Raw genomic sequence first — 22,289 nt, 5'->3', positions numbered from 1 at the left:
GATCATGCTCCCCCCTTTGCAGCCAGAGCGGGGAGACCAAAAAAGCAGGGAGAACATTCACACAAGGATCTCTCTTTAGTTCTCCTTCACGGAGGCATGGAAAGCCAGGACAATTGCTCGACTCTGCATACTTCAACTAGAAATAATAATCGTTAAAGTGTCGGGTGATAAAGGAACAGAGACGAAATGATTAACCACGCACACAGGTGTGAACTCAACAGCAGGTCGGGCATGTCAATAAAAATCCCAGCCAAGAGGTTGGCACCCGGAGCTGCTTTGCAAACCCCCCACATGCCCCTTCACCCACTGGGCTACCGCAGAAGGTTCTCGCCTGTCCCCAGGACACTCACGCTAAGACACACATACAAGGCGGTATCAGGAATACATTTGTGGTGACAGGTCTCCCTCCCTCACTGTCCTCCCACAATAAGGACTGTACCATCACAGCCACCTTTGAATCTCAAGGCCCTAGCACGACGTCTGCCGCACGGTAGGTGCTTAGTCCGTGTTTGTGGAATTAATATGGACTGCAGGGAAAGACTTAAACAGATTTTTTTCTAAGTTAGTCAGTAGGAATTATCCACCCTAACAGCATGACTAAAGGATGAATGGAGAGCAAACACCCAGCAGGCCCTACTATTTCTACTCATCAACAACCCCAGAAGCTTACCCTCATGGCTTAGGAGATGAAGTTCTCCAGCCTGGCCAATGAGAATCTGGAAAAAGAACCCAGGCTAGAATCAGTCAGGAACACGTGGAGGTTCCCCGAAGGCAGGGACCATGCGCAGTGCTCACTGTATAAAGTACCTGCCGCAGAGAAGGGCTCAGGCTGTATCCAATGCATGGGTGGAGGCCATGTCAGTGGTTCTACCTCCCAGAACAAGCCCACAACAAGGAGTACGGAATGATGGGAAAAGATCTTTGACACTGTTTTCCACTTTCAGATGAAGAAACTGTCATCTTGAGATTAAGTGACCTTCCCAAGGTCACACTGCTAGAAAACCACAACCATACCTTCCCGTGCTGCCACAATAATGTGCTATGCACGTGGTACGACTAAGGCCCACCAAGGATCCCTCCAACTCGCCCTCCCATCTCCACTCAGCTCTTGGCACGGGCACAGGAAATTCCACCATGAAGTAGATCGTTGGTCATAAACCTTGCTGTACAAGCGGATATTTAGATTTATCACTTACCACCGTCTTACAATGTTGCATTTCAGAACTTCCAGACAAATCGAGAGCTGCCCTTTATTAAAGACGATGCCTGATTAGCAGGAAGTTCTGAGAAGGTAGGGGGTTACTGCAGACCGGTTCGGAGCTCCGGCAGAGCTGATACAGGGCAGAAGAACTGGGAAGAAAACCTGCTCAAAGGAAGGGGAGCAGACACCTATGTGTTTGTAGTGTCATCACTGTGCTGAGAGATGATTTTAATGCACACAAAATTTTGAAAGGTATGGGTAATCAGGTTCAAACCGCTCAGCCCCAGGGTCAGGGCCTCCCACCCCCCCACTCGCCTTCTCCCATTTATGCCCTAAGAACTTGCCATTTTAACAAAACAATGTATTTCCAACTCCTGCAAAACTGCCTCCATTATTTTAGCCCTTGTGGCGTACCTCTGTCTGAAATGCACCATCCGTCCAGTTCTGCCCGGTTACTCACCCTACAAGGCTAGCATCAAGCTCGGCTTTCCTGAACTAGTCTTTCCAGCCACCCCTGGTGCAGGACCTCTCTCCTCTCTTAAGCTCCTGGAGCACTCACCTGTGCCAGCCCTCCTGGGCTCAAGTCCTCACTGAAACAACAGGAGATGCTCCATCTAGTGAATAGCTGGCACTGGGCAGTCCCAGGGCCCTTCCACAGACCTCTTTCTCACTTGATGTGCGAAACAGTTTACAAAGTGTAACAGATATATATATATACATATACATATTTTTTTTTTTTTTTGCATCCCCATTTCACAGATCATCTGGGAGCACAGAGCATTCCTGAGGAATATACCTTTGTTTCCCTCGGACCACTAAGAAGGCTGTGCCAGCTTCCTGGCAATGTCCCTGATACCCTGTGGCTGCTCAGACAGCAGAACAAATCATCCCCACATCTTAGTCCCTCTGGAGCCCACCTTGCGGTCCTGCCGTTTGCTTTCTCTCCCAAGTTAAAGCGGGAAGAAGGTTCCAAAGTGAATTCCGATTTTGAACTCTTACACCCTAACTCAAATGAGTTGAGGCTATTTATAAAAATACACGGGAAAGAAAAATAAAAGGTTAAGTCCAAGGAATAACGAAAGAAAAATGAAAAGTGAAGGTCAAGACCAGAAGAACTGTGAATTATTTACTCTTTGTTTGGATAACTGGGAATAAACTTATCCCATTATTTGTTTTTTTCTGACCCCTGGTGACAAGCCTATAAAATCCCAAGAAAGCAGATTCTCCAGGCTACTGCTGATGCTGATAAACATAAGCTCGGTCACTAAGGCACCCATCATGGGGATGGGTACAGATGGACTGGATTTTACTTGGAAAAAATAGACAGCTTTGTTCTACGATGATCTGGAAGAAAATATTCAGTGTGTTGTACACTGAACCCGTAAGAATGAATGAAAAGAATTTCAAGTTCCTTCTCGGGTCACCTTTCTCATGCTTGTGTTTTTCAATGCTAAAAAAGCATCCACTGGACTCAAGACTATCTGCCAAAGCAGCGTGGGCTTGGGCTGTGCAGCGACAGGGCACACCATCAGGCTTGCTTTCGGTTAAAAAACAGAGAAATCTCCTACTTCCTATCTCCAAATCCCTTTCACTACAAAGGTTTTCAGCTCTGACCTCTGACCCATGAATTCAAGACTGCAAACCCACAGCACCATCCATCACTGAAAGAGGCAACAGTGCAAGGTTTTGGCAAGGGCGGATGCTAAAGAGAAAAAAGAATATTAAAAACATGTTCTCGAGGCTTATCTATGTTAATCCATTGCCCATAAATCAGAAGGGCATTTCTGTTAGAGCCCAGACCTAAAAATCTGGCACTTGTGTGCAGAACTGAAATAAAGCAAGGAACTTGATTGAAACGTACATTTCTGGAGATTCAGAGTCCACCACAGTCCCAATCCAGCATTCGCACACTAGATGAGATTTTCCGGAGTATCCCTATTTTCTGTGGCCACTCATTCCAAGATCACCCCCATTTTATATCTGAAAATTGCCACATCTCAGTTAAACTGAATCTCGCCTGCAGTAGCCCCGATCTCAGACACAGAAGTCATCAAGCCCAGCTGTCTGCAGGGTACATAAATCTTTACTGCGGCTTTTCCTTCTCCTCAACGTAGGAACTAAAACATTTTCCATTTCTTAATTAGCAGCAGTAAACATCTAAAGCCAATGATGTGCCTGCATGGATTCTAAACCCTTTCTGTACATCAAGGCACTGAATCTTCAACATCACCCCATCCTAAGGAGGACAGACTTCACTCAGGTAAGGTGACCAGGACACTGTGGTTATGGGGCTTGACAGAGGGGGCTCTGCCTCCTACTGTGTGTTTAAAACAGGAAGACACATGGAAAAATGAACATAGTGCTTGTGTTAGGAGAGCGATAAAATGGGTGAAATATATGTATTGTTAAGGTTTCTGTTAATAACTGAATTTTCATGTGTTGCGTTCTGATAAGTCGTTCAACAATTCAGTCAGAGAAGTCCTACCTACCCTGGATCATCAGGCTTAGGAGGTTATGTCTCTTCAGTAACAGGCACTCACAGGAGAAGGGGAGGTTTAAACCCAAATCTGTCATTATCCAGGCTTCCTTGAATGGTTCCACCCCACCCAAACATAAGCAATGCTAACATCTTGACACATCTTCCACTGTTTATGTATAATTTCATGTGGTTGAGATGACATGCTCTATGTAATTCTGTATTCTGATGTTTCCCCCATTGTAATTACATAATAATCTTCTCCACTGGATTGCTACAGTTTTTAGAAACTTTTAAAAATAGATACATAATATTGCAATGCAAGCCATCATCATTTACTCAGCTCTATCTTTGTTTTTGTATACATCAGCCACTTGTAAGTTTTCATTATCATAAAATAAGGCTGCAATATGAATTTTCTATTTAAAAACTTTTATTCTTTCAGATTTTCTTAAGCTAGACTTTTTTTTTTTTTTTTTTAAAGGAATCACCAGTATTTTTAAGGAGCTTAATATCTTCTGGGTAGATATTAAGATATTAAGACAATAAAAGATATTAGATATTAAGACAATAAAAAAATCTGAATCTACAGATATTAGCAGTTTGATTTATGGGTTAGCTAAATGAATATGCATTAACAACCAAGAAAGCCAGTAATCAATCTAGATCTTATAGTTCAATCTAGCCCACAGAACGATCCTGCTAGCAAGGGCTTAGGCTGCAAGGGACCATATCAAAAGACAGAACTGACAACAGGCATGACCAGGGGAAAAACATCCGGCAGGGGCAATAAACCAGATTTGCAGAAAAGAGGCAGAGGAAAGATAGATGCTTAACACAAATTTTAAAAAATACTGTTAAGAGTAGAAATGACAGAAGAAAGGATTGGACTAGACTCTACTAAAGAAAGTAGTGGACATAAACAGTAAATATCAATGCTTTGCTTTCTGTCAGCTCAAGTTTTTAGAACTGCCTAGTGGATCAAACCGGAATTACAAAAAAGACATTAACTAAATTGAAGTACTCTGACAGAGTACCATTTTCCTATATTCACTAAAGCCAAATTAAAAGTCCTGTCAATTTTATCAGTGAGTTCTGGATAAGATTTACATTTCCAAATAATAAAACCAAATCAAATTTAGATCTGTATAGCTAAATATTACTTCATCAAGAGCACAGGGAAGAAACAAACATGTCCCATGGGAGGAGACATTAAACGGTAAACTCTTCACAGCACAGCTGAGTGTAACCCAGTATTTTAAACTATTATTTTAAGAGAGTGTCGCATGTATGATCCATCTCTACAACCTGGAATAATTCTTGGAAAACAATTTCGAAAACATATAAAACTTAAGATAAAGCTGGAAAAATAAAAGAAATGCAGAGACCAATTAAGAGTGGGAAACAAAGGATAAGGATCCTTAAAGAAATGGCAGAACTGAAGAATTTCCTGACTTTGAAAGTGTGAGTGCCTCATCTATAGTGATAACGCTACAGTATTTCATCATGCCAGTGATGGCTTGTAACACTGATATTCATCCTCAAGTACAACACGTAACATAGTGTTTTTGGTTGCACTGTTTGCTCCCCTCTAATATTCATACGGTGAAGTCCCAACCCACAGAACCTCAGAATGGGATCTTGCTTAGACAGGATATCATTTATAGAGATAATCAGGGTAAAATGAGGTTATTAGGGTGGGCCCTAATCCAAAATGACTGGTGTCCTTAAAAAATGGGGAAATGTGGACACAGAGACATGCACGGAAGGAAGGCAATGTGAGGAGACACTGGTAGACGATGACGGTCGAGCCAAGGAAAAAGGCCTGGAATAGACCCTCTTCTCTCAGCCCTCAGAAGCTCACCCTGATCTGGGACTTCCAGCTTCCACAACTCAGAAACAATAGATTTCCATTGGTTAAGCCACCACTTTGTGGTTCTTCCTTATGGCTGCCTCAGTAAACTAATACACCAGGCTAATTATGGTTTAATTCAGATTTTAATTAGTGTAATTTTCTTAAATATAGGAAATTAGTACAATTTTGACACAAACTAACAATATAGTCAAATATATGTAATTATCTGCAGGGAAATTATATATATGCTGTGCTTATTAACATGTACATGCAGGCACAGATGCAGATATTGGTGGAGGCACAACGCACAGGCATATGGGAATGGATACTCTCTGCCCACAGTCACAACAGTACTAAGCTATACGGGGGTTGGGGAGGGTTCTAACCTGGGTACATCTAACTCCAGGGTCCAGGGCCTTGCTTCATTACCACCAGACAAAACTAGATTGCAGCATAGAAAATGCTTATCACTGTCGGATGGTGTGACAGAAGATGTGTGGTACTTAGGATTCTCGTAGGCAAGCATGGAAGAGACTGTAAGCATTTTATTGGTGTGGTAAAACTTACTTTTTGAGTTTGACTGATTTTGGCTTTGGTCATAGTACACACTTTTCTTCAGGAATTAAATAAATTCAACTACAATACAAGACAACTTTCAGTTACTCTTCCTTGTGACATCATCCCTTCTCTTGTATAAAGAAACAGGAAGCTCCCCAGGCCTTTTGATGCCAGGCAACTCAGTATTTCATTCCTCAACTGAGTCATTTTCATGACCTTCTGTGGAATCTTCTCTCACATTCAACCAAACACCCTAAGTTGTAGCCCTAGTTATCCAGGGCACAAGTATCTCATGGACACAGCAAGAATTGAGACCCAGGCCTATAATGAAAGCAAGAGAGGGGGCTGTTAAGTAGTTAATCAGTAATATTTACCAATCACTGATAATGTATAAGAAGACACTGTCTTGAGTGCTTCAGGGAATAAATGAGATGGAAGAAGGCTGGTGCTGAATTCAGTAGGCTTCTGCTCTCACAGCACATGTATGACCCACACCCAGAGAGAAGACCCTCTTAAGGGGTAACCAAGAAGTTAAAAAAAAAAAAAAAAAAAAGTAGAGGAGCGCCTGGCTGGCTCAGTCAGAAGAGCATGGGACTCTGATCTCAGGGTCATGAGTTTGAGCCCCACGCTGGGTGTAGAGATTACTAGGAAAAAAAAAAAAGTAGACACAATGGCAAGAGGACCAGAAGGATCCATGGGATGAAGACAAACTTTGGGTCGAGTCAGTTAATAACATCAGGCTGAGGGTGTGATAGAAGTTCAGCCTTACACAATGGACAGGACTGGGTAGGTGAGGGAGAAGGGTAGCGTTCCAGACGGCATCAGAAAAAGTTACCCTTCCACTGTGGGGAAGCTCTATCCTTTGTTCATGACTCAGTTTGTCACACCCTCTATTCCCCTCGCAGACAGTACTTATTACCCAGGACTTGGTGACTCCAGGGCCTAGTAGAGAGCCTGGCAGATGAGTAGGTACTCCATAGATTCTGAACACTGAGTAACTGCTTCTGAGCCTACTTTCCATATGTAATGGTAAGCTCCTTGAGGGCCCACAATTATTTATTATTCTCAACATTGGGCAGCTTTTCAGCAACTATTTGATAAACAGGTGGATGCAATTCCTTCATTTGATTTCTTTCCTTTTTATTACAGAGGAACAAGTATCTAAAAGAAATTACGGCTCTATTAAAAAAAATTAGGCCAGTTCCTACAGATTAGAGATTTCTACTTATCTTAATACTACTACTACCTTTCAGCAAATTTAAAGCATACCCCTTCCACTGCTTTGACTAAGAACACAAATTTGGATTGGGAGGCCACTGTCTGAATGGCAGTACCATGACGTAGGGCCTGTGTGACCTCACGAATCCAGTGTTATGCACACACTGTGTCTCAGTTCATGCAAAACTCACTTAACATACAGCAAGGATCTTATCATCAGAAAAGCCAAACCACAGTATTTGCTGCTACCATCATTATTAATGCCTAATACCGTTTGCATAAAAACAAAATACAGAATTCTAGAAGGTTTTTCTTTACCCCAAGAAGATACAAAATCAGATAATTAACAGTCGCCAGGCCAGCAGAGGGAGTAGGAAGGGTAATGGCTCTTCCCCAAAAACCAGCTTCATGTGTCCTGTTTGTGCAATTTTCTTCTTCCTTGCCTACAAGGAGGTCAGTGGGATAATTTATGACTCAGGTTTTAGATGTAGAAAAACTTTAAACCAGAGAGATATTGTAGGTACTCTAGTTCTAAAATCTTCTGTAGAACTGATTAAAAAAAGAGACCATAGGTTTCAGTCCTGACTGCTTTTCAGGATGGCAGGAAGCCAATTACTTAAACTGAAACAGTGTAGAAAATGGTTACTTCTTAAAGAATGCAATCACCCATTTATTCACCCATGTAAACTCATTGAGTACCATTCACTGGACCAGATGCTGCTCCTTGTACAGAAAGGACCCCAACAAGCCATATAGGGGAATGAGTCTGGAATAAGAGCCAACGTCACTCTGATCATGCACGAAGTCTTTCCAGCACCTTAGTGACTCCAGGATGAAGTCAGGGCTCTAAGAATTTGGGTAGCTGGGAATCCCCGAGGCTCCAGGATTAGTCTGGATCCTTCTAGACATTCCCAGGCAACATCTAAATGGGTGAAGTTCAGTCAGAACAAGAACAGACCACAGCACAAGCAAGAGCCGTCCAACCTTAATGCCACCCCACATGGTGGCTCAAGTCATCTGCGTGACACTGCCGCGCCCTCCATTCATTATTTGCCTATAACAATCAAAGACCTCAAAACAGCTGCTGGGGTTGTCCTGAAAGCTGTGAGAATAAATTTACATTTGTATGCAAGAAGGAGAAGAAAGCATAAGTAACTTCTAACCAGGACTTGCGAAGATTTTGTGCCCACTGAATTACCAGTAGTCAATGGCAGCACTCACTGTAATCCTGTTCTTGCATCACCAAAATTCCCAAAGACGCTGGAGTGGACAGGTTTTATCATCACCATCATGTATGCATATGCATATATATATATACACACACACACATAGACATATATATACAAACATATATACATATATTTTACTATTAAGAAAGATACCTCACTATAAAACTCTCAACTTGAAAAGATGATAGATGATTGTTTATGCTACAGAAGGCTTAAATAAGACTTAATAAGAATTCATCGAGCAAGCCCTCTTAAAAATCCACATGGTGAGTCCCACTATTTGCCATAAAGTCCTCAGAGTACTACCACCTTTTAACTCTGGTCCCCTACACCAAAGATGGTCATGAGAGCCCCAAACATGAGTGCTCACTCTTCTCCATTATTTCAGTGGATGTCAACTTTCGCAGGGTTGGTCTCGATTTTAAAGTACTGTGGCCCCACATTTCAAAAAGATTTTATTTACTCCCAAAACTTCATACATTTGTAATAATCAACCTTCTGGTTTCCAGTCACTGAAGACCTATCCCTGATCAGAAGGTATAAGTACCTTCTCTACAGAAGGCTGCAGGAACTGAAGCCAAGTAAAAGAGCACAGCTTTCCCTCTGTGTGCCTGTCAGATTTCTGAAATGCAGAAAGCATGCTCAAGGAGCTTCCAAGCAAGGAAGCACAGCTTTGCTTCCAAGCTCCCTGACCAGGCCTCCACCCTCCCCAGGAAAGGCAGGTGAGCACTTACTGGGGCTGGGCTTCGGGCTGCCCAGAGGGGCTCTATCCATTATTGTGGCTGACAAACCAGGAATGTGGGAGTCTGTGACTCAGGCAGGCAGGACTGAAGCCAAGATTAGAAGAAAGGAGGCATAAGGGAAGTAGGAGAGACCAGGTGCAGAGAGAGAGGGGAAGCTGGATGGAAGGGAAGCTGTGGGACACACAGGAAGCTGTAAGCCAAATTCATCTATTTGGATTTTGGGAAGCATTCAATTACACATTCATGTTTCCCTGGTTACTGTCCTGGATGAGAAAGGGCTGGTTAAATATTTCAATGCTCCAGAAAAAGACCTATTATAATGAAAAATCCTTTTGAGTTTTCTTCTCTTCTGTTTAACTTTGAAAGACACGTATAAATTTACTGAGAAAAAGAACTTTCTTTATTCTCTTTCCTCCCCAGTGGTGAATCTCTCCATGAGTCAGTAAATGTCAGAAGAAAAAAGCATCTTCTCAGGAATATATAAATATTTATAGACAACATTACTCCATCACTCCCAAAATGTTAAACAGAGCTATTTTTCCATTCTCTTCTTTATTGATTTAGTTATATGGTACACAAAAATCAGAAAGCAAAAAAAGGTTAACAGAACTCAAATCACCAGGTCACGTATCAACTAAAGGCAGATCCCCCAAAATATTAAGTCTATTTGTGATACATCCATAGAGAGCAGTAACAGAAACAAGCAATTCATATCAAAACAAACCCAGCCTTAGATTATTAAAGAGTAGCTGTTCAAGTACCTTCATCTGTGATGAGAGCCTCCAAGTCTGTGCAATTCTTCCTCTGGCATAGATGCTCTTAAGGCTAAGGTCTACCAGCCTGATGGGGTTGGTGGGAAAAGGTGAAAATCTGGTGAGATGATTATAAAAACAAAATCCAGGGAGGGCACTGTCAAGTCCTCATTCAGCTCTCAGAATGTTTGGTTGGCTCTCCTCAAATTTCTTGCCTTCTATTAGACTGGTTGACTTCAACAGACCAAAAAAAGAAAAACCACCTGATCATGTTAATAGATGCACTAAAAGCATCTGACAAACTCCAATACCCATTCATGATAGAAACTGTCAGTAAGCAGTAATAGAACTTTCTCAACTTGATAAAGATTATCTACAAAAAACCTACAGTTAACATCATACTTAATGGTGAGAAACTTGAAGCTTTCTTACTAAGATCATGTAAAAGACAAGGATATCTGCTTTGATCACTCCTTTTCAACAGTGCACTCAAAGTCCTTGCTAATTCAATAAGGCAAGAGAAGGAAATAGAAGGTATACAGACTGGGAAGGAAGGAATAAAACTTTGTTTGCAGATGACATGATCCTCTCTGTAGGAAATCCAGAAAAGTTGACAAAAAAAAAAAAAAAAACCTGGAACTAATAATTATAGCAAGGTTGTATGACATAAGGTTAATATAAAAAGTGTTTACCTATATACCAACAATGAACAAGTGGAAAGTAATACTAAAAACAATACCATAGACATTAGCACCTCCCCAAAAATGAAATATTTAGGTATAAATCTAACAAAAGATCTGTATGAAGAAAAGTATAAAACTCAGATGAAGGAAATCAAAGAAGTAAATAAATGGAGAGATACTCAATGTTCATGGATAGGAAAACTCAATATTATCAAGATGTCAGTTCTTCCCCACTTGATCTATAGATTCAAGACAGTCTCTATCAAAACTCTATCAAGTTATTTTATGGATATCAACAAAGTGATTCTAAAGTCACGTGGAGTGGCAAAGGACCAAGACTGGCTATAAAATACTGAAGGAGAACAAAGTGGATATTACCAGACTTCAAGACTTTGTAGCACTCCCATATTCATCACACCATTATTCACAATAGCCACGGTGGAAACAACCCCAGTGTTCATAAATGGTAAATAGATAAAGAAAATGTGGTGTATACAATATATGTACATAATGGTGTATTACTGAACTCTTAAAAAGAAGGAAACCCTGCCATTTGCAACAGTATGGATGAACCTGAAGAACATTATGTTAAGTGAAATAAACCAAAGACAAATATCACATCATCTCACTTACACATGTAATCAAAGAAAGAAAAAGTCAAACTCATACAAACACAGTAGAAAAGTGGTTGCCAGGGGCTGGGGGTAGGGGAAATAGGGAGAGGTTAGTTAAAAGGGTAAAAATTTTCAGTTAAAGATGAATACGGTCTGAGAGTCTAATGGTGGCTATAGTTGATCACACTGTATTGCATAAGTGAAATTTCCTCAGAGAGTAGAACTTAAATATTCTTACAAAAAAAAGTAAGTATGTGAAGTGATTGAGGTGTTAATTAACTCAATGAGGGGATCCTTTCGCAGTGTATATATACATAGACCAGTGGAACAGAAGGAGTCCAAAAATAGACCCCCATGGATATAATCAATTCATCTTTGGACAAAGGAAATAAAAAAATCTAGAAACAGACAATACACCCTTAACAAAACTTCACTCAAAATGTATCACAGACCTAAATGTAAAATAAGACTAAGAAACTCCTAGACTATAGGAGACCTTAAGTATGGTGATGTCTTTTTAGGTACAACAACAAGGACATGATATATGAAAAAGTTTATTGATAAGCTTGACTTAAAAATTACTAACTTCTGGGGCACCTGGGTGGCTCAGTCGTTAAGCATCTGCCTTCGGCTCAGGTCATGATCCCAGGGTCCTGGGATCGAGCCCCGCATCGGGCTCCCTGCTCAGTGGGAGGCCTGCTTCTCCCTCTCCCACTCCCCCTGCTTGTACTCCCTCTCTAGCTGTCTCTCTCTCTGTCAAATAAATAAATAAAATCTTTAAAAAAAAAAATTACTAACTTCTGCTTAAAGACAATATTAAGAGACTAAGAAGACTAGCCATAGACTGGGAGAAAATATTTACAAAAGAGACTATTATCCAAAATATACAAATAAGTCTTAAAACTCAGTAACAAACAGCTTGATTAAAAAATGGGTCAAAGATCTTAACAGACATCTCAGAAGAATATCTATAGAGGGCAAATAAGCACATGAAAAGATGCTCCACACGGACATCTGGGTGGCTCAGTTGGTTAAGTGTCCTACTCTTGATTTCAGCTCAGGTCATGATTTCAGGGTCCTGGGATCGAGTTCTGAATCAGGCACCATGCTCAAAGGGAGTCTGCTTGAGGAGTCCCTCTCCCTTTGCCCCTCCCCCAGCATCTCTCTCTCTCTCTCAAATAAATACATAAATCTTAAAAAAAGAAAAGATGCTCCACGGTATATGTCATCAGGGAAATCTAAGTTGAAACAAGATACACATCTAATACATGTTAGGTTAGCCAAAATCTAGAACACTGACAACACCAAATGCTGGTGAGAATGTGGATAAACAACAACTCTCATCCCATTGCTGGTGGGAATGGAAAACGGTACAGCCAATTTGGAAGACAGTTTGGCGGTTTCTTACAAAATGAAATATACTCTTATCATTCAGTGCAGCTACCACACTCTTTGGTATTTACCCAAAGGAGTTGAAAACTTATGTCCACATAAAAACCTGCACACAGATGCTGATAAAAGCTTTATTCATAACTGTCAAAACTTGGAAACAACCAAGATATGCCTTCCACAGGTGAATGGATTAAATAAACTATGGTGCATCCAGACAATGGATTATCATCTACTGCTACAAAGAAATAAGCTATCAAGCCATGAAAAGACATGGAAGAACCTTAAATGTGTATTACTAAGTGAAAGAAGTCAAACTGAAAATGCTACATACCATATGATTCCAACTATATAACATTCTGGAAAATGCAATACTAGGGATACAATAAAAAGATCAGTGGTTGCAAGGGTGAGGATGGAGTTAAATAGGTAGAGCAAAGAATTTTAGGGCAGTGAAACTATTCTGTATATTACAGTGATGGATATATGTCATTATATATTTATCTAAACTGATTTAATGTACATCAAATTGAATCTTTTAACTATGGATTTTGGATGATTATAATGGGTTGATGTAGGTTTATCCTTGGTGAAAAAGGATATACACATAACATTTTGTTAAGTGATGTTGATAATTGGGGGGGGTTGTGTATGTGTGGGAACATGGGGTATATGGAAGATCTTTGCACTTTCCTCTCAATTTTATGGTAAATCTAAAATTTCTCTAAAGAATTAAATCTTTAAAATTTTTTTCATGAGATACAATTCTTTAAATTCTCTTCTTTTGGGCATATACCTAGGAGTGGAATTGCTGGGCCATATGGTACTTCTATGTTTTATCTTTCGAGGAACTGCCTCTTTTTCCAAAACAGCTGCACCATTTACGTTCCCACCAGACATCTATAGGATTCCAGTTTCTCCAAATTCTCCCCAACACTTGTTATTGTCTGTCATTTTTATTATGGCCACTCTAGTGGTGAGGTGGTCTTATTACGATTGGCATTTCCCTGATGACCAATGATGTTGAGCATCTTTTTATGTGCTTACTGACCATTTGGATATCTTCTTTGGAAGAACAGTCTAATTCTCTTCTCATTTAAAAGATTATTTCCCTTTTTGTTGTTAAATCATCAGAGTTCTTTTTATATTCCTGAGACTAGAGCCTTATCAGATATATAATTTGCAAACATTTTCTCACATTCTATACACTGTCTCTTTACTTACTTGACAGTGTCCTATCATGCCCCAATATTCTTTTAGTTTTGATAAAGTCCAATTTATTTTTTCCTTTCATTGCATATACTTTTGGTATCATATTTAGGAAATCATTGCCCGCTTCAAGGTCATAGAAGATTTCCACCTACATTTCCTTCTAAGAGTTTTATAGTCTTATAGCTCCTACATTTAGAAACTTTGACCCATTTTGAATTATTTTTTTATATATAGTCTGAGGTTAGGTCCAAATTTAGTCTTTTATCAGCTTCTTATTATTTATTTATTTACTGTAGTAGGCTCTACGCTCAAAGTGAGGCTAGAATGCACAACCCCTAGATCAAGAGTCACATGCTCTACTGAGCCAGTCAGGCACCCCACTCTTTATCAGCTTTTGTTTAAACCTAAAAAAGAGCATTCTCTCCATTTTCACTGAATGATGATTGGGGAGAAAGGCCAGAGAATTCCAAACCTTAGATTAATTTATAAACAAGGAGAGAAGATAGCAACTGAACTTTCCCTGATGAGCCTGAAATCCCCTTCAATAATCACAGCAATTCAGTATTTTGAGCACTGGGAGGAGTTCAGTGCTCTGAGATTTTCAAATGACTAGCTAAGTGGAAGGAAAATTTCAGTTATTAAGGGATACCACCTTAAAACTATCAAAATCAATTAAATAAACAGTTACTGAATACCAGTAATACAGCCTGCACTCTGCTAACCTCTAATATATAATATAAATATACCTAAGGCCCAGTCCCTCACCCTAAGAACTAATCTACTAGCTTGGAAATAAAGATGGTTTCCCAAAAAGTGGTTCAATCGCTAAGAGTGAAGTAATTCAATTACATAAGCCTTAAAAAAAAAAAAAAAAGGTCAAATATGCTGGAGCCAACAGAGCTAATAAAATATTCCAACAGAGGCACAAACTTCTGTGACACTAGATTTAATTTTGACCATTCTGACAAATCTTTAAGTGTGTCACAATCGACTACTACCTCACCAAACAAACAGAAAAGAAAATTTCCTCAAAGACACAAAAAGAAGAGATTCTCTAAATTAAGAATAAGAAGGTATTAAAATGGCCTATGCATCCTCAATTCCTTTTGGAATGTTATGTGTTTCCTTTTTTTTTTTTTTTTTTTTAAAGATTTTATTTATTTATTTGACAGAGAGAGAGAGCACAAGTAGGCAGAGAGGCATGCAGAAGGAGAGGGAGAAGCAGGCTCTCCACTGAGCAGGGAGCCCGACGTGGGGCTCGATCCCAGGACTCTGGGATCATGACCTGAGCTGAAGGCAGCCGCTTAACCGACTGAGCCACCCAGGCACCCCTGGAATGTTATGTGTTTTCTAAGGGATTTTTTCAAGGCTTAAGTGGATTAGAATTCTGTTTTATCGGCTGCTCAGGTCTTTTATTTTTTAATAGCCTAATATTTACCTTTTATGGTACACTATGAAGGTGAAGAAAAGCATAATGTACTAAAAAACATATCTGGAAAGATATGGGAAGGTGAGTAGAAAATACACAAAACAACCAAAGTCACAACTGGTAACACCAGTCCTGAAGCTCAGCTCAGGGTTCTCTTAGGAGAAAGATTCCCCTTGAAATCAGTATCATCTCAGCAAATGTCACATGTGGTCAACGTGGAAGCTGAGAGAGAGACGGGAACACCACATACAGGTCGTCCACTAGGTGCCAGAAATGTCATGCTTATCTCATTTATGCCATCCAGGGACCACATAAAGTTGGAGACACCAAGGAAGTGGTAGAGTCTAGATGAAGTCTCCCTACATTTTGGTCCACCACCAAAATTTCTAATATGGGAAATGTAAAACTGAAGGTTACATATCACCAGCTAGTTAAGTCACCAGGACTATCTGGGGAAATCACGCAGGTCATGGGGACAGGGAATTCCACAGAGAAGATGGTGCCACGGAACACGATTATTTTAAGAACAATTCTCCTAAGGCCACCCAGGACTCTGCTCTGATTCTGTAAGCAATAAGCCACCTCAGCTCTAGTGTTTGGTCTTACCAGTTGACTGGCCCTCCAAGAGGCTTCCAGGTAAAAACTCCTCTGAAGAGCTCTCTTTAAAATACCAGACGCTCCTCTACCCTAGTCACTTAACATCTACTTAGCCTCACTGAACAAGGGTTTACGAGTGGGAGATCAATTTCCTGTTTATGTTGACTGTCAGACTTTCTTTCCTCATACTTGGTACACAGAAATATCCAACCCTTCTTCTAATCCTGGATCTTAATTACAATAATCAGTCAGCAAGACTTTACTTAATACCCAAACCTTCCTTTGAAAAATCTTTTAGGACAGACTTGGAGAAAGCATACCTCCACAATAATTCATACATACTTACAATAATTCCATTTAATTCAACAAATGCTTATTGAAAGTCTACTGTATACAATGTTCTAAGTATTAATATCATTCCAACTTTTGTTCCTGTTTCAATAGCATTGTCTACTTGGTATTTTGCCTATACAAGCCACTCCAGGATGACAATGCAGTAAACCTGAATGTGCTGCTTTCAAAGGCCAAAGATGCCTCAGTGGGCATGTGAACAGTTTGAAAACTACAACTGTTTTTGTCTTAGCCCAGAAGTATACAGTGAATTATCAGTAAAAGAAAGAAAATTACAGTCCTCACCTTGTTACTGAAACTAAGTAACTGCAACTTGAGATTTAAATAGAGCAACACTACTATAGCATCATTGTTAATTTCTCAGTAGAAAGACACTTAGTATGCTGAAATAATTGTGAAATGCTGATTTCTACATCAGGACTATAGAAAACAAGAATGCTCACTTTCCATGTTGATAGTTCATGTATGATTTCACCCTTTTTATAATTTGCTCTATTGAAAATTAAAGTCACAGCACAGTCAGAATCTTAATGGATTAAATCCAATGCTAAATACTTCAAAGCTTCACTTGACACAAGGCACAGGAAACAATGTCATCTCTACCTGGAAAGAACTGAGAGGGGCAAATAAGTAAGCTGAAAACTGCCTAATAAAAATCATTCATTCTGGAAGTTTTAACAAGATGCTTTCTTTTTTTTTTTTTTTTAAAGATTTTATTTATTTATTTGACAGAGAGAGACACAGCGAGAGAGAGAACACAAGCAGGGGGAGTGGAAGAGGGAGAAGCAGGCTTCCCACTGAGCAGGGAGCCCGATGCGGGGCTCGATCCCAGGACCCTGGGATCATGACCTGAGCCGAAGGCAGACGCTTAACGACTGAGCCACCCAGGCGCCCCACAAGATGCTTTCTTAAAAAAAAAAAAAAAAAAACTTGGAGAAATTGGAAAAGGCAAAGAAAATTAACGTACTTGATGATATCGAATGGCAAAATAACCAATTTTTAAAATTCTAATAAACAGAGGTAATTCTGGCATACCTAAGAGACAAAACCCTTTGCATGCATTTCAGCATGGCTCTATTTTTAAAATAATGTCCCTGATACACAGCAGTTCAATTTTTGTATTAGCCTCGAAAAAGCAGAAATCAATGTTTTATAATATGATTCTGTATATGGCAAGCCTCTTCACTTATCTCAAGGATACCTGAAACTATTAAACATTACTATTCTATGAATACAAGGCAAAAGTGGAAATAAAGACTTTGCTTACCTAATTCCCTGCTTGGCTGGCTCCTAAAATTCACCAACTCCCTCTACCAGGAGGGACAAAGAGATATCAAAACAGAAATGCCGTATCTATCAATTCTCATGATGATGAAAGCAAATCAAGTGTCTAGGGTACAACTCCATCCTACCCAAGGGCAGAATGATATAGAAAGTTTAACAACTAACCTTTCTTCCTGCACATCCAGACGATGGATCATCCCCTTAAGAATTCTCTTTTGCCAAGAAACAAAATGATCTAACTACTAGAACTGCATTAGCCTTGGTGATAATGAAATTTTAAACAGCATGTGTATTAAAGGTGTGGCTGGCATAAACATCTCATAAAATGAGACATTCCTTGCTTCTTTTATCACCAGCACTCACCTTAGTCCTTCCTTTCAACCCTCAAAAACAAGCCCACAATCTTATTTTAGTAGGGCAGAGTTTAAAATACTTCCAATCAAACTGAGTATCTGCCAAGAGGAAACACATTGGTATTTGTCCTTGTGCTGAAATGAAATCCCACACTCCTGAAGCCCTTCCCCTCCATGTCCGCCATCCAGTACCCAACACGATTCATGACATCTTTAGTTTCATCTGTATGCCAACTTCACGCCAGCAGCCACAGATACTTGATCCAGCTAAAAGCTCTCATTTGACTTCCCCCGTAGCAGTACATGGGCCTCTAAGAGCTGTGTGTCCTTGGACAAGACATTTATCATCTGAGTCTCGCTCTCCTCCTGTGTGAGGACAAGGTGATCTCAGAATGGCCAGCCAGCATCCAATGCTTTATGTGTGGGTGCTCAGCCTTGCTGTCAAGCTTGCCGGTAGCAGGGAGAAAGCAGACTTTGGCCTCGAGTACTTGTGTTCAGTTGTCTCAAGGGATTAAGAACTTTAGAATTAGGGAAGAAAATGATCAAGGGCAGTAATGAGTATGTCCATGTATTTCCCACACTCCAGTCAATAGTGCTTTGGCCTGTCCAGGCTTTTGACTGCCAACTTCCAGGGGGTGAGGTACCCATCTTGGCAGATGTCAAACTATAGCATCATTCCAGCAAACTGGACTTTAAGCATCTTTTTTTTTATTATTTGTTCAAATGGATGAAAAGTAACAAAGATAATTGTATTTTCTTAAGCCACAGAAAACACAGTTCTATCAGATATTACACTGAGTTGCTGCTCTGAAAAATTATGTGTATCGACTAATTGACACAAATGCTTGACCAGCTCCTATTAAAATGTCTTTTATGTGCTAATGCCTCACATGCACATTTATATATATAAATTATCATCCCAAGTGCTTGAAAACCATGAGAATGAATGATCTGAAGGCAAGGGCTATAGGAAGACAGGCGCTCTCAAACTCACCCTCTGGCATGTGGGAGAACATGCTATCTGCCCATTGTTCAGCACAGAATGCAAATGGATTTCATGGGGAATTCAGGTCCACCCTCCCTAGAGCCTCCATGTCCCCGGCCTCCCTCTACTGCTCACTCACACATGAGTGGCCTGCCATCTTTCCTCCAGCATCCATTCCCATCTGCCCACACTTGGATCTCTGCAGTCTCCAGCAAAATGACATCAGCAGAGCCCAGTCTGAAAGCCAGGTTGGCGACAGGGAAACCCAGATTGGCTGGATTTGAAAGAGTCCTAAGGTTTGAGAAGACAGGTGGCTGTATTTAAAATTCCTTCCTGCCCATCAGCTTCAGCCCATGTCCACCGCCCCCCCACCGCCACCCCCAAAACATATGCTGTGGGAGTTCCTGGCCTCTCCCTGCCCTTGCCAGGGCACAGGAGCCTAGCTGCTCCCAGAAGCTGCTGGCTTCCTCTTGGCTCTCCAGCACACTGCACTCTAATGGAATGGATGCTGAAACCTCTAAGCTCAGCTCATGGCAAAAGGCATTTCCTCCCAGTCCTTGTCCTAACCACAGCCTATGCCCTCTTCACCTTTAATTCAATTACACGGATGAATAATGTACAATTAGGTCTTGGATAGTAAAACACCCTTAGGTTACACTGCAGCCACCAAAGCCTGGCCATACCCCAGTGTAAGGGGCACCACCACAGGCCAGCACTTTGAAGAGTTCCAGTTGTGATCAGGACGACTCCAACTTGGAAAAGCTCTCCTAACCCATTCATTTAGGCCTGTGTAACCAGAAAAGCAGGTCAGGGGCCTGAGTCAGTCTGAAGGCCACCATGCACGTCTGCTGGTCAAGAGCTAAGTCCCACAGGTTTTATGTGGTTTGCAAGATGCAAGCAATGACATTTACAGATGGGTCCTCCTCATACTGCCCCCACTGGTCCCCCCGCATTAGCCTTGATGACCAGCACAATGACAATACACACTCCCGCATTTTCCAATTATCCCAAAAAACCTGACGATAGTCTCCCTTAGGCAGCCATGAAAAAAAAAAAAGAAAGAAAAAAGCAATCTAGGGTGTTATTGGTACAAGCGGGTTTCAGGTCACTGCGCTCCAATAGTTCAAGACAACAGCCTCTGATTAAGATGGGCTTCATCTTTCTTAGCTGCCTTATGGATTTTATTTTTCTCCTATTTGGTCAGTAGATGTCACATTAATGTGGTGTTTCTAGTCTTTAACTATTTTTAAGTCAGTCCTCTTGTTTTTCCTCCCATCATGTGCTTATGTACATAACTGCCCACGTACACACTTTTGACATTACACGCAGGACTGCAGAGGAATTGTCAGCACTCGGGTGTTTCAAGACAGCTTGACAAAGCAGCAGAGGGAAACTGTCAAAGCTTACCCATTTCTGTTCTTCCCTCGTAACTGTGATATGTTATCTCCTCTCTTCTCCCCCACCCCACCCACCCCCCAAGAGAAAATCTTATGCTTCTCATCAGACCAGTTTCGGAGACAAAGCAGCAGAACAGCACGTGCACATAGCCTACCTCCTTTGAGACCTCCCTCTTTCCAGCCCTTCCTAGGCCAAAACCTTCCACCTTTCCGTGCAGTCACAGAAAGGAGGATTCATTCAAGACAGAGGTGGCTTATTTTATGAGGTGAGAAGCAACAAACTTCCTACAGTGTCACAGTAACTTTTAAACCCATCAGAGAAGTAATATTGCAAGCTATCAAAGACCACTTTTTTTCACATTTGGGAACAAAGAAGGAAATATAGGACCATTTGCAAAGAGTATACAAAGTTGCAGGTCAATCTTCTTGGATCTTGAAGGTTAAACTGGCCATTTAAAACCAACACCAATATATTATTTCTGAGTGGAATACAAAATTCTCATGCAGCTCTATTATGAAACTATTTGGAGTGGGGCCCTTAAGGTATATCCTCAGGCTCCCGTTGAGGTGTCAGACCCCTTACTCCCCTCTGTGGTAAGGACAACAGTGGGAATCCAGAATCTCCACATTCATACAGTTGGCAGGAAAATTACAAAAATATCCCCAACAAAGACCAGCTAAGGGTAGATCTAACATTAGCAATGAACTTGATGGGTCACTCTTTGAGAAAATGACAAATCAACAGTACTTCCAAAAATCAGAGTCCATATGCCCTTTCCTCATATTTTGCTCTCTTACCAGGTATCTTCTCACCCCCCCAAATGAAACATAGGAACTCAAAAGAAAAAGTAAGAACCAAAGGTTTTACATCCCATGAAAAGCTACCTAATAATGGCAGTGAACCTGCTACAAAACAAAGGACTAGAAGAGAATGTATTCCGAGTTTTTGTCCACATCAGTATTACCAGTAACCTCAGAGCTGATGGTCTACACCAAATGGTGTTAGTGTGGATTGGCTATGACTTAGACTTAAGATACATCTCCATTCCACGTCTAGTATTTCACGTATGAACCACAGAGTGAACTTACAACCATGATCTTAACAACACAGCCAGCAAAAGCTCATTTACAAATTTACACTTGGTTTTGGTAAATGGAACCATTTGTCAACCACTCGGTGAACTGTGTACGAGATGCTTTCTTTGGATTTACAAGCTATGAGATTTTCAATGAAAACAAGTTATTTTCCCCATGTGTTCAAACCAATAGCCCCCTTCATCCTTAGTAATGAAAAATCCTCTGGAAAACATTCTCAAGTGCTATACTATTTACCTACACTCACCTGATTTGGGATCCTTTGTCTTCAAGAGCTGTGCTTCCATTGGCATGATAATGGTTAATTCTTTTCCACTCTGGCATGGGTTTATCAGCAGAGGACTCAGTTAAAATCTCCACTGCCCATTCAAACAGTCACTCCATATGGATACAAGCAAAGCAAATCCACTTAGTGATTGTGCCATGAAGAGGAGAGGCCATATGGATCATCCTGATTAGCCCTGTCAGCTGGAGAAAGGCTTGCTGGCACTCAGGGCCAGCTGTGCAGGGTACACAGAGGGAATGGGCAACATCGAAGGCCTCCCACCAATTGGTCTGGGCAGTGATGGATGCTATGTGGACAGCTTATGGGGTTATTAAGGATACAGAACTGGCCCAAGAGAAACCCAAACTACATCTCATTTTATTAAGATAAAGTTAGATTGCTCATGATACAGTGCAGGACTAAGGAACCTTTTGTCTCTTTTATCACTGACACAGGCAAAAAAAAAAAAAAAATCAATTTATGTATTAAATAAGACAACCAAATGAGTGTATGTGGTAGATGGGGACACACTACTTGTCTTCACTTTAAGACTAGGATACATAAATGGTGGGGGGTGGGAGGGATGGGGTGGCTGGGTGATAA

At 40.7% G+C, this 22,289-nt stretch overlaps 1 protein-coding gene across 13 annotated transcripts in view; it reads right to left on the bottom strand.

Moving 5' to 3' along the window:
- TLN2 (talin 2) overlaps positions 1-22,289 on the bottom strand; it is a 421,358-nt gene that overhangs the window by 201,791 nt on the left and 197,278 nt on the right. For 2 of the 13 annotated variants that reach the window (XM_032417150.1, XM_032417155.1), the window contains one exon: positions 10,042-10,120. The exons of the other annotated variants lie outside the window; for them this stretch is intronic. The gene's annotated coding sequence lies outside the window, so the exon portion shown is untranslated. The remainder of the gene's footprint in view (positions 1-10,041; positions 10,121-22,289) is intronic. 13 annotated transcript variants of the gene reach the window in all.

The sequence above is a fragment of the Phoca vitulina genome, unplaced genomic scaffold (assembly GCF_004348235.1).
Source record: "Phoca vitulina isolate PV1807 unplaced genomic scaffold, GSC_HSeal_1.0 scaffold20, whole genome shotgun sequence".
Lineage (NCBI taxonomy): Eukaryota > Metazoa > Chordata > Mammalia > Carnivora > Phocidae > Phoca > Phoca vitulina.
The sequence above is the reverse complement of the archived record's forward strand: the minus strand, read 5'-3'. Positions and strand labels throughout refer to the sequence as shown.